The sequence below is a fragment of the Aethalodelphis obliquidens genome, unplaced genomic scaffold (assembly GCF_003676395.1).
Source record: "Aethalodelphis obliquidens isolate GAN/ISIS:26980383/991018 unplaced genomic scaffold, ASM367639v1 scaffold83, whole genome shotgun sequence".
NCBI classification, from domain to species: domain Eukaryota; kingdom Metazoa; phylum Chordata; class Mammalia; order Artiodactyla; family Delphinidae; genus Aethalodelphis; species Aethalodelphis obliquidens.
In genome coordinates, this window is record NW_020838027.1 from 1605967 (window position 1) to 1620191 (window position 14225).

At 49.2% G+C, this 14225-nt stretch overlaps 1 protein-coding gene across 1 annotated transcript in view; it reads right to left on the reverse strand.

Annotated features, from left to right (window-relative positions):
- The window catches only part of WNT5B (Wnt family member 5B), a 90433-nt gene that overhangs the window by 28235 nt on the left and 47973 nt on the right, over window positions 1-14225 (reverse strand). The window lies entirely within an intron of this gene.

Consider the following 14225-nt stretch of genomic DNA (forward strand, 5'->3'; position numbering starts at 1 on the left):
CAGCCAGCGGCCAATTGAGGGAGGCCAGAGGATCCTGCCCAGAACTGTCACCAGCTCTGGGGACAGAAGTGTAGGACTCCTCGCCTTGGTTCAGCTCTGTATCTCTGAGCACACACCTGACTTTCATTATGTGTTAAATGCAATGGAAGCACAGCATCGGCGGCGAGCAGGGGTCCATATTTATTCTCTTTCTGTGACAGCCACATCCGACGAAAGGGAAAAACAGGGTTACAAATTCCACCCAGGATCTGGAAAGCCAGCTGGGCTGCTGGAGCTTCTTTTTCCTTCTCCATGAATAAACATTCTACAGAGGAGCCCTGAACAAACAATGCCTCTAATCGTGTGTGAGGCAGACAGGCCCCCAGACTGCACTAGCCAGGTGACACTGGCTTTGCCTGGCGGACTCTAGCCCCCAAACGTGTTTTTGCCAAAGAAACCCTGTGACTCTGCAACTGGATACGGGCTGAAGTCACTCAGAGGGCGGAGGTGTTGAATCAGGGGGCATTTTCTGGCTCTGCTGTTTTCCCCGAGCTAACCATGCTCTGTGGCCACAGCCCTGTCCCAACATCACCCGCTGGGTTCCACCCGCAAAATAAAACAAGACTGTGGGTTTCGAAAGCAGCTAGAAATTTCGTTTACAAAAACGGATTGAAGTGCTCACCGCCGCCGCAGCAGCAGATCTACTAAAATCGGAAAGACAGAGAAGATCTATATCTTCTGTGCGCACCTTCGATACTAGCATGGCCTCAGCAAGGGTGATGCACATTTGTGACAAGGTCCCTATTTTATATGTCGGTTATACCTCAGTAAAAAAGCAGATTTTAAAAGCTGCCAGAGAGGAAAATTCTAATGAGGACCCTCATTAGATGGGTCTCACGCCCAGTAGCCAGTGCCCCCAAGTTCAAGTCCAGGACATAGGCAGGAGCCTTCTTGCTCCTCTGCAAAGGGCCTCACCCTTGCAGATGCCACCATGTGGGGTGTCAGGGACTGGCAGGCCAGCTGGGTCTGGCGCTCTGACGTGTGTCACGGCTTTCCCGTGGTGCCCTTGTCCTCCTTGTGGCACAGAGCGGCTGCATCCCCTGCCCCGCGGAAAGGCCTGTGTTTTTCACCCACAGGAACGTGAACACGAATCCCGATGACAATTTCCAGCTTAAAATGGCCGGACCCCTAGGAAAATCTCAGTGATAAAAGGTACTCGTGTTTGTGTCAAGAGAAACCACACACCCAACCTGAAAAGCCAGTATCGACAACCAAAATGACAATGGAAAACTGCACAGCAGAACCACCAAGTATAATGTGACCCGACTGGGCTCCATAGGGAACAGCGTGGAGCGCGGTACGGCAACGATGAAATGACTGTATTTTTCCAACATTACGGAAACATCCTGAAAGAAGGAGGCAGACCTAGAAAGGTCTGTGCGTTCTCTGTCCCACTTCCTGGCCAGTCCTGGGGTGCTCCCCATGACACAGAGTCTCTGATCTAGGCTTTAAAAAACAGCTTCCCTTTCCCTCTCTCTCTCACTCTACTCCCCACCCGCAACACAGATTAACCAAAGAGAAGTGATCCGACTGAAAGAATATTTATCGAGTGCCAACTGCATACACTGCACCAGGGGCTTCGGAGTGTGGCTGAGCAGAAAGACAAACTCCCTGCCCTGGCTCAGCAAGTGCAGCCAGGCCAGAAAGGTCCAGGGAGGGTGTGGCAGTTACTGGGCAAGGGTGGCCGCAGGGCTGCGGGTTAGGGTTAAGGCAAAGCGCCCGGCCCTTTTCAATTCCAGCCGCCGCAGAATCTCTACCTGTTTGATTGGCCCGTTGAATAAACAGAACTTGTGATCCTTTGTACGCAGAGAAGTAAACCTCCCTTGACCTGTTAAGCCCCCTCTGACTTAAACAAACAAACAGCTTTAAAAAAAAAAACTGAAACAAACTATACATAGAGTAAAATACACAAATCTTAAACACACAGCTTGATGAATACTGACATTTGTCTCCACCCATGAAACCACCACCCAGATCCAGATGCGTCTAACCATGAAGCGAACCAAACTGGTATATGCTGCAGAAAAATGCAGCATGGAATCTGGTGGATCTCCGATACGCCTTTTTAAAGTTGTTTCATTGCTGTTGTTGATTTGATTTTGATGTTTAGAGATAGTTTACTCTTTTTTGGGGAGGGGAAGGAGTGGGGTAGGTCCACTCTGGCAGGAGCCAGGAAACATTCTCCTGACAGGCACTCACCCAGGATGGAATATTCTGCTTGTTTAAGCTTTCAGGATCCCTAACATCTAAGAAACGTTTAAGAAAACATTCAGACTCCCACCTAATGCTGCCATATATATTTGCATCCTTCCTGTTTAGAAAGGGGTGTGAAGCAGCTCAACTTTCAGATGGAATCTGGGTGCTTTCTCACGTAGAACACCGCAGACTTAATCCCTGCAACTTTTATTTTTTAATTTTTTTGCGAGCCATTGCTTTTCCTGGGAGAATAGCAAATGACAGAAGATATTATTTTCAGGTCTTCAACGCTCCCTTTTCCAGCTTTGTCTTAGAATTTAAATGAACAGAATAAAAAAAAATTTTTTTTTAAGGAAAAACAAAACGGAGAATTCCCTGGCGGTCCAGTGGTTAGGACTCAGCACTCTCACTGCTGGGGGCCAAGGTTTGATCCCTGGTCGCAGAACTAAGTTCCCACAAGACCAAGTCATACATCGCGGCCGGGGCGGGCGGGGGGGGGGGGGGGGGGGGGGGGGGGTGGGGGGGTGGGGAAGCAAAACAAAGCAAACACCTCCCACCCTCAGTGTGGAACACGATCCATGCATCAGAATAGAACAACCTGCTCTCTCCCAGAGCCAAGGATAATTTAAGATGATCTAATTTAAACCATGGGATTCTTTGTTGTTTTTTTCTTTTTTCAAATTGAAGTATAGTTGATTACAATATTGCGTCAGTTTCAGGTGTACAGTTTAATGACTGAGTATTTTTGCAGATTATACTCTACGTTATTACAAGATAATGGGTGTAATTCCCTGTGCTGTACAGTATATCCTTGTTGCTTCTCTAGTTTATGTTGGTTTGGCCAAAAAGTTCGTTCGGGTTTTTCCCTAAGATGTTCCAGAAAAACCCAGACAAATTCTTTGGCTAATCAATATATAGTCGTTTGTTAATCCCATACCTCTAATTTGTTCCCTCCCCTCTTCAACCATGAGATTCCTTATGGTGGTTCAGGATTAACAAATGCTCAAATCTGAAGCACTTCCTATCTTATACTATAGAACACAGAAAAATATTAGCATGTGAATTCACGTAGTAGCCACGGCTTTCCGGCGGTGTTTGCAGTAAATGCTACGTTTATATGGAACGTTATGATGGGCCGGTAGTAGCCTAAGGAAGCAGATGGGCCGTTTCTAACGCGAAGCGCCGCACAGGCGCTGCTGCGGTCACAGCGCAGCTCACTCACTTCCGCTCTGCCTGCTAGGACAGCTTCTTAGCTTACATATGAGTTTCCAAAGTATGTCAAACTTTTAACATCTATACATAAAATTGGGAGAATGGAGAACCAGGCAAAAAGGGGATCCCAAAGGTGGGGATTCCCGTTTCCCCACAGCACTTTTTCTTTTAAGATATTCTACAATTTATTTCTTATTTCTTCATTTACCCACCCTCCACCCAGCACTTTTAACAGCCGCTCCCACCGTCGCTCTGTCTGGAGTGGCTGCTCTTCCTCGCCTGCTGCGCTTTATCAATTAGCATCCCCGTCACTTAGTGCCACACTGTGAGCCCATGTCTGTGGACTTCTGCCCACGTCTGATTATCCTTCCAGACGCACAGAGTTTTAGTGAAACATCATACAAAGGCAAGCCTGCGTGCGGGGTTCCCAGAAGCTGTGCGGGCCCAGGAAAGACCCCATGACTTTGAGAAGGTCACTTCTCATCTTCCGCCTTGTTTTCTCCACTTGTAAAACCCGGTGCTGTCCTCACACGTCCTCACGGCGCCCTTGAGGCTTCAAAGGGAAGCATCGTCCAATCTCTAGGTTTCCCTCTTCTGCCCACATGCTGACGGCTTAGTCCCCGCAACCAACTAAATCAAGGAATTCTTTTTTTTTTTTTTTTTTGCGGCACGCGGGCCTCTCACTGCTGCGGCCCCTCCCGTTGCGGAGCACAGGCTCCGGACGCGCAGGCTCAGCGGCCATGGCTCACGGGCCCAGCCGCTCCGCGGCACGTGGGATCTTCCCGGACCGGGGCACGAACCCGCGTTCCCTGCATCGGCAGGCGGACTCCCAACCACTGCGCCACCAGGGAAGCCCAGTCAAGGAATTCTTGATGGTCCACAGCAGGCATGGACAACTTGAAAGAGTTACCTGAACGTTTCAGCTTTAAACAGTACTGTTTAAAAATAAACAGCAAACAACAAACGAAGAAGCTCACTGAGTTCAGAGCTGAGACAAATGTTTCCAGCTTTAGGGACAGTGTGGACAGGGCTTCCGTGCTGTTTTCATGCCCTGACACGGGGGGAAGCCACGCTCGGAGTTAGTGGCCTCTTTGGGAACGACTGGCAATCACGAAAGCTGTGGATCCCATGATGTAGAGATGCGATTTTATCTCCAGCTGTCTTCCCTGGGGTGTGAAGGGTTAACACCAGCAAGGCGAGGTTTTGCTTTTCTACCCCTTGAGTTTCTGGCCGTCTTTTTTTAAACCTTTAACCCTATCCTCTTGGCAGAAAAGGGGACCTGGCTGTGAACTCGGCATCAGGGCCGACCCTTAGTCCTCCTCTGGGTCTGACATGATGTAAGAAATGTAAATGCTCTGGTTCATCCCAATAGGGCTTTTTTCCAGCAAAGCCTGGCTCAGTGCCAGCACCCTTCCAGAAGGGCATAACCTTCCAACTCCGGCCCTGTAAGGCTGCAGAGTCCCAGGCCCGATACGGAGTTACAAAGCAGTTCTGAGTAGGAGGGATCTTAATCCCCTCCCTGCCTTTGAAATATTTATCAAGATATGACAGACCTATCCTGACACAAGTGACCTTCCCCGGCAGAGAGAACATAGCCTCAGGCCGGGGAGAAGAAGTCAAGCCAGCTGTCCACCCAGGTGGTGAGAGTTTGGAATTTACTCAGCCCTTGTGAGTCCCACGGCCTGTGCCTACTTCCCTTGGAAAAGAGAACTGAAACTGGTTAAAAATAGCTCTTCTCCAACCCCACCAGCCCTCTGCACTGAAGCTCCCGAGAGAGCCCGGGGTGTAGCACCCACGCTCACAAACGAGAAACAGCGCTCGGTAAAGATGGATTCGCGCTCTGTTTCTGTAAATAAGTTCATTTATATCATTTCTTTAGATTCCACATGTAAGTGATATCATACAATATTTGTCTTTCTCTTTCTGACTTACTTCACTTAATATGATAACCTCTAGGTCCATCCATGTTGCTGTGGAAATAGACTCACAGACACAGAAAACAAACATAGGGTTACCAGAGGGGGTGGGGGGAGGATAAATTAGGAGCTTGGGATGAACAGATACACGCTACTATGTATAAAATAGATAAACAACAGAGACCTGCTCTATAGCACAGGGAACTATATTCAATGTCTTGTAATAACCTATAATGGAAAAGAATCTGAAAAAGAATAGATACATATTGTGTACATATATGTGTACATATATACATAGATATGTGTGTATGTACATATAGCTGAATCACTTTGCTGTACACCTGAAACTATACTGTAAATCAACTACACCTCAATTAAAAATAAAAGGCTAAAAAAACTGATGCGTAGGCGCCCCTCCTCTCTCCAGATGTTCTGCCTTTCCCACCTCCGCCTTCTCTGCAGGAGTAAACTAATCCTTATTCCCAGAGCACTTTGCCCTCTTCTGATGCTGCCCTTCTCTCCTTGCCCTTGGCCACACTCCTCTTTTCCCAGCACTGCCCCCCTGCAGCCCCCCCAAGTTCCCTGAGGGTCTGCTCACCCAGAGGTCACCTGCACCTAGAGGGAGGGGCTGTTCCTCGGATAAAGGGCTAATACGGAAGTAACCACTAGAGGGTGACATAATTACACACAAGCGGCTTCCTGGGGCCTGAGTGAGGCCGGAGCCGGCCAGGCGTCCCGCTGGAGGCCCGGAGACGGAGCCAGGCGTGAGCATGTCACCCCAGTGAGCACACTCACAGTGGTGCCCGCAGGCTCCGCCCTCGCAGTCTCTGTGTCTCATACACACACACACACAGGCCCACTTTGGCCGTCTACCAACCAGGGCCTTAGGCGTTGCACACGGAAGCCACCCCTCGTCATGGCCCACGACCGTTCATGGCGGGTCGGCATCTCAGTCACTAGCAGCTGCTGCTTTCATAGACACTCCTTGTTTGGTGTCGCACAGCCACTGCACCCTAGCCAGGTGCGCTGACAAACTCAACACGCGTCCTCAGGGCAGCGGAGCAGTGATATACAGAGTGGCTCTAGGCCTAGACCATGGCGTTGAAATCCCGGTTCTGTGGGCCGGATCGTCTGGAGCACTTACCTCTGTGCCGTGGTTTCCCCACCAGGAAACAGAGGTAGTAATGGAACCTACTTCACAGTCGTGTGGGTGGATCTATGGGAGGAAGAGCTGAGTCATACTCGTAAAGACCTTCAAAGAATGTCTAACACATAATAAATGTGCCATAAATAGCAGGTATTCTGGGGACTTCCCTGGTGGTCCAGTGGCTGAGACTCCCCGCTTCGACTGCAAGGGGCCTGGGTTTGATCCCTGGCTGCGGAGCTAAGATTCTGCGTGCTGCGTGGTGCGGCCAAAAAAAGGAAAAAAAAAACAACAGCTATTTTGCCGATGGCCAGGAGCCGCACTAGGAGGTTCCGTGCGTTATCCCGTTCAACCCTCACAAAGCTCCCAAGATAAGCGCATCACTAGTCCTGTTTTACAGACGAGAAAACCGAGTCTCCAAGTGATGAAATAGCTCGTCCAAAGTCACAGAGCTGATAAGTGATGAAGTCAAGGTTTTGACCCCAAATCTGTCTGACTAAAAACCCACGTTCTATCACTGCCTCACGGGGAAAACTTCGGACTTCACACCAGAGACTCAAAGGCAAAAGATGGGGGAGGGGGACATAATTATTTTAAATATTATTTGTGTTTTACTAAAAAAGGAGAGACTTCAAGAAGTATAATTTTACAAAAGTTTTAAATCAGGAGAAGGAAAACCAGGAGGTGGGAGGTTCCAGCAGTACCTGGGAAACCCACTGGATGTGCAAATTCTCGGCACCCCCACCCCCCGCCCCAGACATCTGACTCAGAGACCTTCGAAGTTACTCTGATACACATGCAAGTCGGAGAAGCCCAAGAAAGCATGAGAGTTGGTGATGAAAACCTAGGTCAGAGGAAAAAGGATGGATGTGTGTCTGGCAGACTCCGAGTCTGGGACTGTCTCTTGCTTTTCTGAATGGAGCACGACTCTTTCCGACTCAGGGAGGAGGGAATGAGGGGCACAGAGACAGGGGGCTCTCCCGACGTGAGGGACCATCTCATCACGCTCTTGCGAGTGTGCTGTTTCCGCTCCTTTAACCTGCGCATTTCTTAAAAACAGGAAATGACATTTTTAAATGCTTAACTTTCAGTAAGGATGTATCTGTACAATTCGGGGGCACATCCAAGTGGGGCTTTTTTTGATGGTTCATTTATAAAAGAAAAAACCAGAACAGTGTTTATTAGCTCCCTCCTAAAGGCCAGGTTCCCCCGAGGGCCCTCCCTTTCCCCTGCGTGGTTTTTCTCAATGAGTTGTCACCACAGTTCTGTGACCAGGAGTGACTTTTCACTTTATAGATGAGGAAATTGTAGCTCAAAGCGCTGAAGCCACCCTGCCAGAGGGCACGCAGGCATAATGGAAGAGCCGGGACTCCACCGCACAACTTGGGCTGCAAGTCTGGGGGACACTTAACTCCTCAGGACACCGCCTGGGGAACAGCCCTGTGTCAAGGGGCCTCGAGTCACGGGCACCTAGAGGAGCCCCCCTCGGACCCGGGCCGTCCCAGGGGTCAGTCAATGTCTCAGTGGTCCCCTCTCACTGCCCCCAGGGTGGGAGGCACCAAGCTCTATTGTCGGGCAAAACGAGGAGAAAGACGGCTGATTTAAAATAATTTTTTCCCAAGGCAATCTCTGTTCTAAAAACAGTAGCAAAGTCCAGACCACGAACTAAGAATTTCTGACTTCAGATGCCAAATTCCGGTTCCAGATAGACAACAGTTAAAATAAAGTTTCTTATTCTTGAAAGAGAATAAAGAGAAAAAGCTAAGAATTCTTTGAAAAGGTGACTCTTTTTGGGGGCCCACGTCGCACGGCTTGTGGGATCTTGGTTCCCCGACCAGGGGTTGAACCCGGGCCCTCAGCAGTGAGAGTGCAGAGTCCTAACCACCGGGCTGCCAGGGAATTCCCTGAAAAGGAAATTTTCAATATTCTGCAATACTGAAGAATCAGAACAATGTATGACAATGTATGTTTGCTATTATGGCATTCTTACTTTTTCCTAAACTAGTAAGGTAAAGCCAGCCTGTTCTCTAAATAAATTTCCACCCTATGTAATGACTTTCCTCTCATCACCACTATTCAAATTCGAGGCTCCTCTGTAGTGGTCCTCTAAACTGAGAACATTTTATTTGTAACCATCACTCCATTGGCACTTACCCCACTGATAATACGGAAACTATTTTGTGGCGCGTTGCTGGGTCCTGAGTCCTAAGAAGCAGACATGCCCTCTGCATCTTTGTCTACTCCAGGGCACAGAGCCGTGCGCACCAGCTGTAGGAACATTTCCTGAATGATCACATGATTGAAAACCCACCTTCCCAAGCGTTCAGTACTTGGAAATGGCTACATTTACAATATGGCTTGTTTTATTTTAGGGTTGTCATAGCTACCTGCTTGGTAACAAGTACCTAAGGTGTTTGTTAATAATAACTGATACTTGGGGTTATTCAATCAAAGTATTTCTAATCCTTTGGTCGGGCACCTGAAAATATGAAGATATATGTTAGGCTTCCCTGGTGGCGCAGTGGTTAAGAATCTGCCTGACAATGCAGGGGACACAGGTTCAAGCCCTGGTCCGGGAAGATCCCACATGCCGTGGAGCAACTAAGCCCGTGCACCACAACTACTGAGCCTGCGCTCTAGAGCCCGCAAGCCACGACTAGTGAAGCCTGTGCGCCTAGAGCCTGTGCTCTGCAACAAGAGAAGCCACCGCAATGAGAAACCCGTGCACCGCAACGAAGAGTAGCCCCCGCTTGCCACAACTAGAGAAAGCCCGCGTGCAGCAATGAAGACCGACGCAGCCAAAAAAAATATTAATTAAAAAAAATTATAAATAAAATTTTTTAAAAATAAAATATATGTTACAGTTAACACTCAAAAGTTGCAAACAACATATTTCAAATGCAGCCGCATTTCCAGTGTAAAAGGAGGGGGTGTCCATTCATCCGGGGGCGATTATTAATAGCACCCCATCTCTTTCGCATGAGTTTTTCCAGTTTGTACATGAAAGGGCACAGTCATCCTCAGGAGAGGGCTCCAGCTACCCAGACCTCAAGCCCTTATTTTTATTAGGGTGGATAAAGCCCTTGTTTACAGGATACAATGAACTAATAATTTGGGAGAGAGTAACAAATATTTTGGGGTGTTCCGGCAATTTGCTGACGTGAGGACAATTTTCACCTATTTTTCCTATTTATTTACATCTTCATTTCACAATGTTGGTTCTGTTTAAATCTTTTCATTTTTAATTGTGGTAAAATATATGTAACGTAAAACTTACCACCTTAACCATTTTAAAGTATACAATTCAATAGTGTTAAGTACATTCACATTGTGCAACAAATTTCCAGAACTTGTTCATCTTGCAGAACTGAAACTCTGTGCCCCCAAACAGCTCCCCTCCCTCAGCCTCTGGCAGCCACCCTTCTACTTTCTGTTTCTGTGATTCTGACTATTCTACATGCCTCATATAAGCGAAATAATACAGTATTTGTCTCTTTGTGAGTGGCTTACTTCACTCAGCATGACGTCTTCAAGCTCCCTCCATGCTGTGGTGTGACAGGACTTCCTTCCTTTTTAAAGGCTGAATAATATTCCGTCGTAGGGAGAGACCGCCTTGTGTTTATCCGTGATCTGTGAGGGACACTTGGGTTGCTCCTACCTTTTGGCTGTTGCAGACAATGCTATGAACTTGGGTGTACAAATGGTGCGTCTAGACTCCGCTTTTATTTATTTTGGGTATATGCCCAGAAGTGGAATTGCTGGATCATGAGGTAGTTCTATTTTTAAGTTTCTGAGGAGCCTCCGTACTGTTGCCCACAGCAGCCGTACCATTTCACATTCCCACCAACAGCACGCCAGGGCTCCAATAGCTCTACCTCCTCGCCAACACTTGTTATTTTCTGCTTTATTCATTGTAGCCATCCTAACGGGTATGAGATCATAGCTTATTGTGGTTTTGATGAGCATCTCCCTAATGCTTAATGTTGAGCATCTTTTCACCTGCTTGCTGACCATCTGTATGTCTTCTTTAGAGAACTGTCTGTTCAAGTCCTTTGCGCATTATTCAGTGAGGTTGTTCTGTTGTTGTTTCTAGTTAAATCTTCTCTTTGCACTCAGTGAATCAAGTCCTCACTATGTCTTACCTTTTCTCTAACCAAAAGGTGCCCCAGGATACTCTCCTGCTTAGAATTACTTAGGAATAGAGAGAATGTTGCCTTGAAGTGGGGAAGTAGTTGGAAAGGCACGATCTTATAAACCTCAGATATCCATTGTTATTGGTGGTCCAGAAAAGTTTTGACATGTATGAAGTCTTTTGTAAAGAGATTATATAATTGTTATCGTTCTCATTTGCTTCAGTTCAACCACGTTTACAGAGCGCCTACTGCGAGGCACCCACTGTGCCATGGACACATTAGCGTTAACATAAAACACACACAACCTGTTTTAACTCCTTTGATCCAACACCCACCAGCTAGACTCTGGGTCACTGTTTCTGGACATCTACATTCTTTTTTTAAAAAAATAAATTTTATTTATTTTTATTTTTGGCTGAGTTGGGTCTTCGTTGCTGCACACAGGCTTTCTCTAGTTGCGGTGAGCAGGGACTACTCTTCGTTGCGGTGCGCGGGTTTCTCATTGCCGTGGCTTCTCTTGTTGCGGAGCACAGGCTCTAGGCGCGTGGGCTTCAGTAATTGTGGGTCGTGGGCTCTAGAGCGCAGGCTCAGTAGTTGTGGCACACGGGCTTAGTTGCTCTGCGGCAGGTGGGATCTTCCTGGACCAGGGCTCGAACCCGTGTCCCCTGCATTGGCAGGCAGATTCTTAACCACTGCACCACCAGGGAAGCCCTGGACACATATATTCTTGAATGAGGAGTTTAAAAGCTACGGATCTCTTCTGATCTTTCCTGCCTCTCTGTGTGAGGAAGCATACATCCTTTTTTTTTTTTTTTAATATTTATTTATTTGGTTGTGTCAGGTCTCAGTTGTGGCTCGCAGGCTCCTTAGTTGAGACATGCGGGCTCCCTAGCTGTGGCATGAGCACTCTTAGTTGCGACATGCATGTGGGATCTAGTTCCCTGACCAGGGATTGAACCCAGGCCCCTGCATGGGGAGCGTGGAGTCCCAACCACTGCGCCACCAGGGAAGTCCCAGGAAGCATACATCCTTAAGTAAGCCTCATCTTTGGGTTGGGCCTCACAATTTTCCCAGGCCCCACCCAGATGAAAAACACACCCTATCTAAAACAACAGTGTCTTTAAAATTCTTGGTAACGTTCTAGAGACTCTGTACACAGGGCTATCACCTCTGCTCTAAACAGAAGTTCAGAACTCATTCAGAAAAAACCTTCACCTCGGTTGCAAGCTGCTGAATCGTATACAAAAGTCTCGACCTGGGCTCAAAATACAAGTGGCTGTCCACGGGCCCCTCTACGTTGATACACGTCTTCTCCAGACCACCAGTCTCTGGTCCATAATTCCCTCCACCTATTTTTGTGTTCCTAAATCACAGCCTAAACTGAAACCCCCAAGAAGCCAGTGCACGTGAAACTATCCCTATTCTCGGGGTTGCATTAGGAACAATGCGAAATGTCGGGCTGAGACAGGGCTCAGAGAGGCTCATGGTTTCCCAGAGGGTAACTGTTGAGAAGATCCCTGGAGATTATCCAGTCAATCTGCCCTAGTGAGCCGCAGAAAGGGGAGACACTTCCTCCATGCCCCAGACTCAGCAGAGGGCTCACCTGATGCCACTCTGTTTCCCCACTAATGTGCATTTTTTCAGAAACTTCTTGATGTTTATTCTCTTTATTGAACGTGAACACAATCATATTGCTGAAAATCCTTGTCATACATGTTTGAATGCCTTACACAAAAGGTCCTGAATTAATACCACTCTAGAGTTAAACTCAAGAAAAAACTTCGCGAGACCTAGGAGCAGGTGGTCAACTTCTCGAGAAAGTGCTTCCGGGCACATCTGAACTACTTTTCAGACTTGAGAGCAGCAGCGGGTCTGGAGGAGGGGCACGGCTAACTAAGCCCCTCCTCTTCAGGTCAGCCCCCCCACGCCCCCCCATTGGTGGTCTAGCACTTTGTTTTGCGACGAGGATTAAGGTTTTGTGGATTAAGGCCTTGATATCAACACAAACACATCTACATCCACAGAACAACAGGAAAAGTCACTTCACGTAGCGCGTTAGGTAAAAGTTTAGGCGGCGGGGACTGAGACCAGTGTACGCCTAGATACAGCCCAGGAGAAGAGTGCCAACCCAGGTGCAGCGCAGAACTGAGACTCTCACTGCACAGCACATTTGGAATCTTCTAGATGACCAACACAACCCTACGTGATTCCAGGAGGGTTACAGAAATCTCTGGGCCTTACACCACGTGCATCGTGGGTGAAGGATTTTGCTTCTGCATTTCCTGATTAGGAACAGGGGAGGTGGGCGGCAGTCTAAAAAGGTACTACGCCTACTACCTATGTGTATGCATTTGGCCCGCTACTGGTCTCCTGGGCAAAAGAGAAGTGGCCAAAAGGGAACCTCATATACTGAACATGGAACCCAGTCAAAACCTCGTTCAGGTTCTCAAAGACTCCTTTTTTGATAGCTGAACCAGGCTGTCTTGCATCTTGTTGTGCGGATCCACAAATTCCTTCAAAACACAGAGGGTCATTTTCTGGCTCCAAAATCCTTGGTTTGAAGGTAATTAAAATGAGTCTCTTTTGAAACCCTATCCTCTGAGTGGGCATTTAAGACCCAGGAGCCACGCTCTAGACTGGAGCATTCCATGGTTCCAGAGAACAGTTTGTAAACGAACAGACATTTGCTGGAGCATCTTAAACCAAGCCCAATCGTCACTCTGTTTTGTCAAAAGATAAAATTGTATCGGCACATACGAACACAGTGACTGTCGGCACAACTGGGCCCTTCATCGTCTAAGAGGCTGACAAGAAAGAAAGCGGTGGCGATAGGGTTGAGGTGAGGCTGCTCCCTCCGGGCGCGAGGCAGGCGGAGGCGACGCGGCGCAGCCCAGGGCTGCCGGCCGAGTGCGGAAGCGGAGGAAGTTGTGATGCATAAGGAGCCGAGGGAGCGCACTGGCGGCGGTGTCTGGAAACACCCGGAACATGCTAGAAGGAAGTGGTAATGGCTAGATCCAGAGTGCGCACTGGGGGGAGGCCGTGCTCGGCTAAGGGACGCGTGGGTAGTCCTGAGTTTCTCCCCAGTTCAGGGCACAAGACTGGAGAGAAAGGAGCCGTGGGAAGCCGCCCACTGGGGTGGACCGAGGAGGTGGCAGCACAGACGCGCGGCGGGGCCCCGGGGACGGAGGCGGGGAGGAGAGCGGGGCGGTCACCGAGCAGCGGTCCGGGGAGGAGGGTCTTGCGGGAGGATAAAGGGAGCGGGCGGGAGGCTGGGCCAGGAGCGCGCGGGGAGGCCTCGGACCCGGCGGCGCGGAGCCTAGACGCGGGCCGGGCGTGGCCGGCAGCTCCCCGCGGTCGGTGGAGGCGGCGGAAGCGGTGGCGGCTGGCCCGGCCGGCGCTCCGACGGCGCGCACAGGGTTAACCCGCGGCGGGCCGGCGCTCGGTTTCCAGGACAACGCCGGCAGTTCCGGCGCGCAGGCTCGTACCATCGCGCGCGCGCGGGGGAGCGCGGGGGGCGGGGGCGCGGAGGCGCGGAGAGCAGCGGGTCCGGCCCGGACGCCCCCGGCGCGGCCGCCGCTCGCCCCG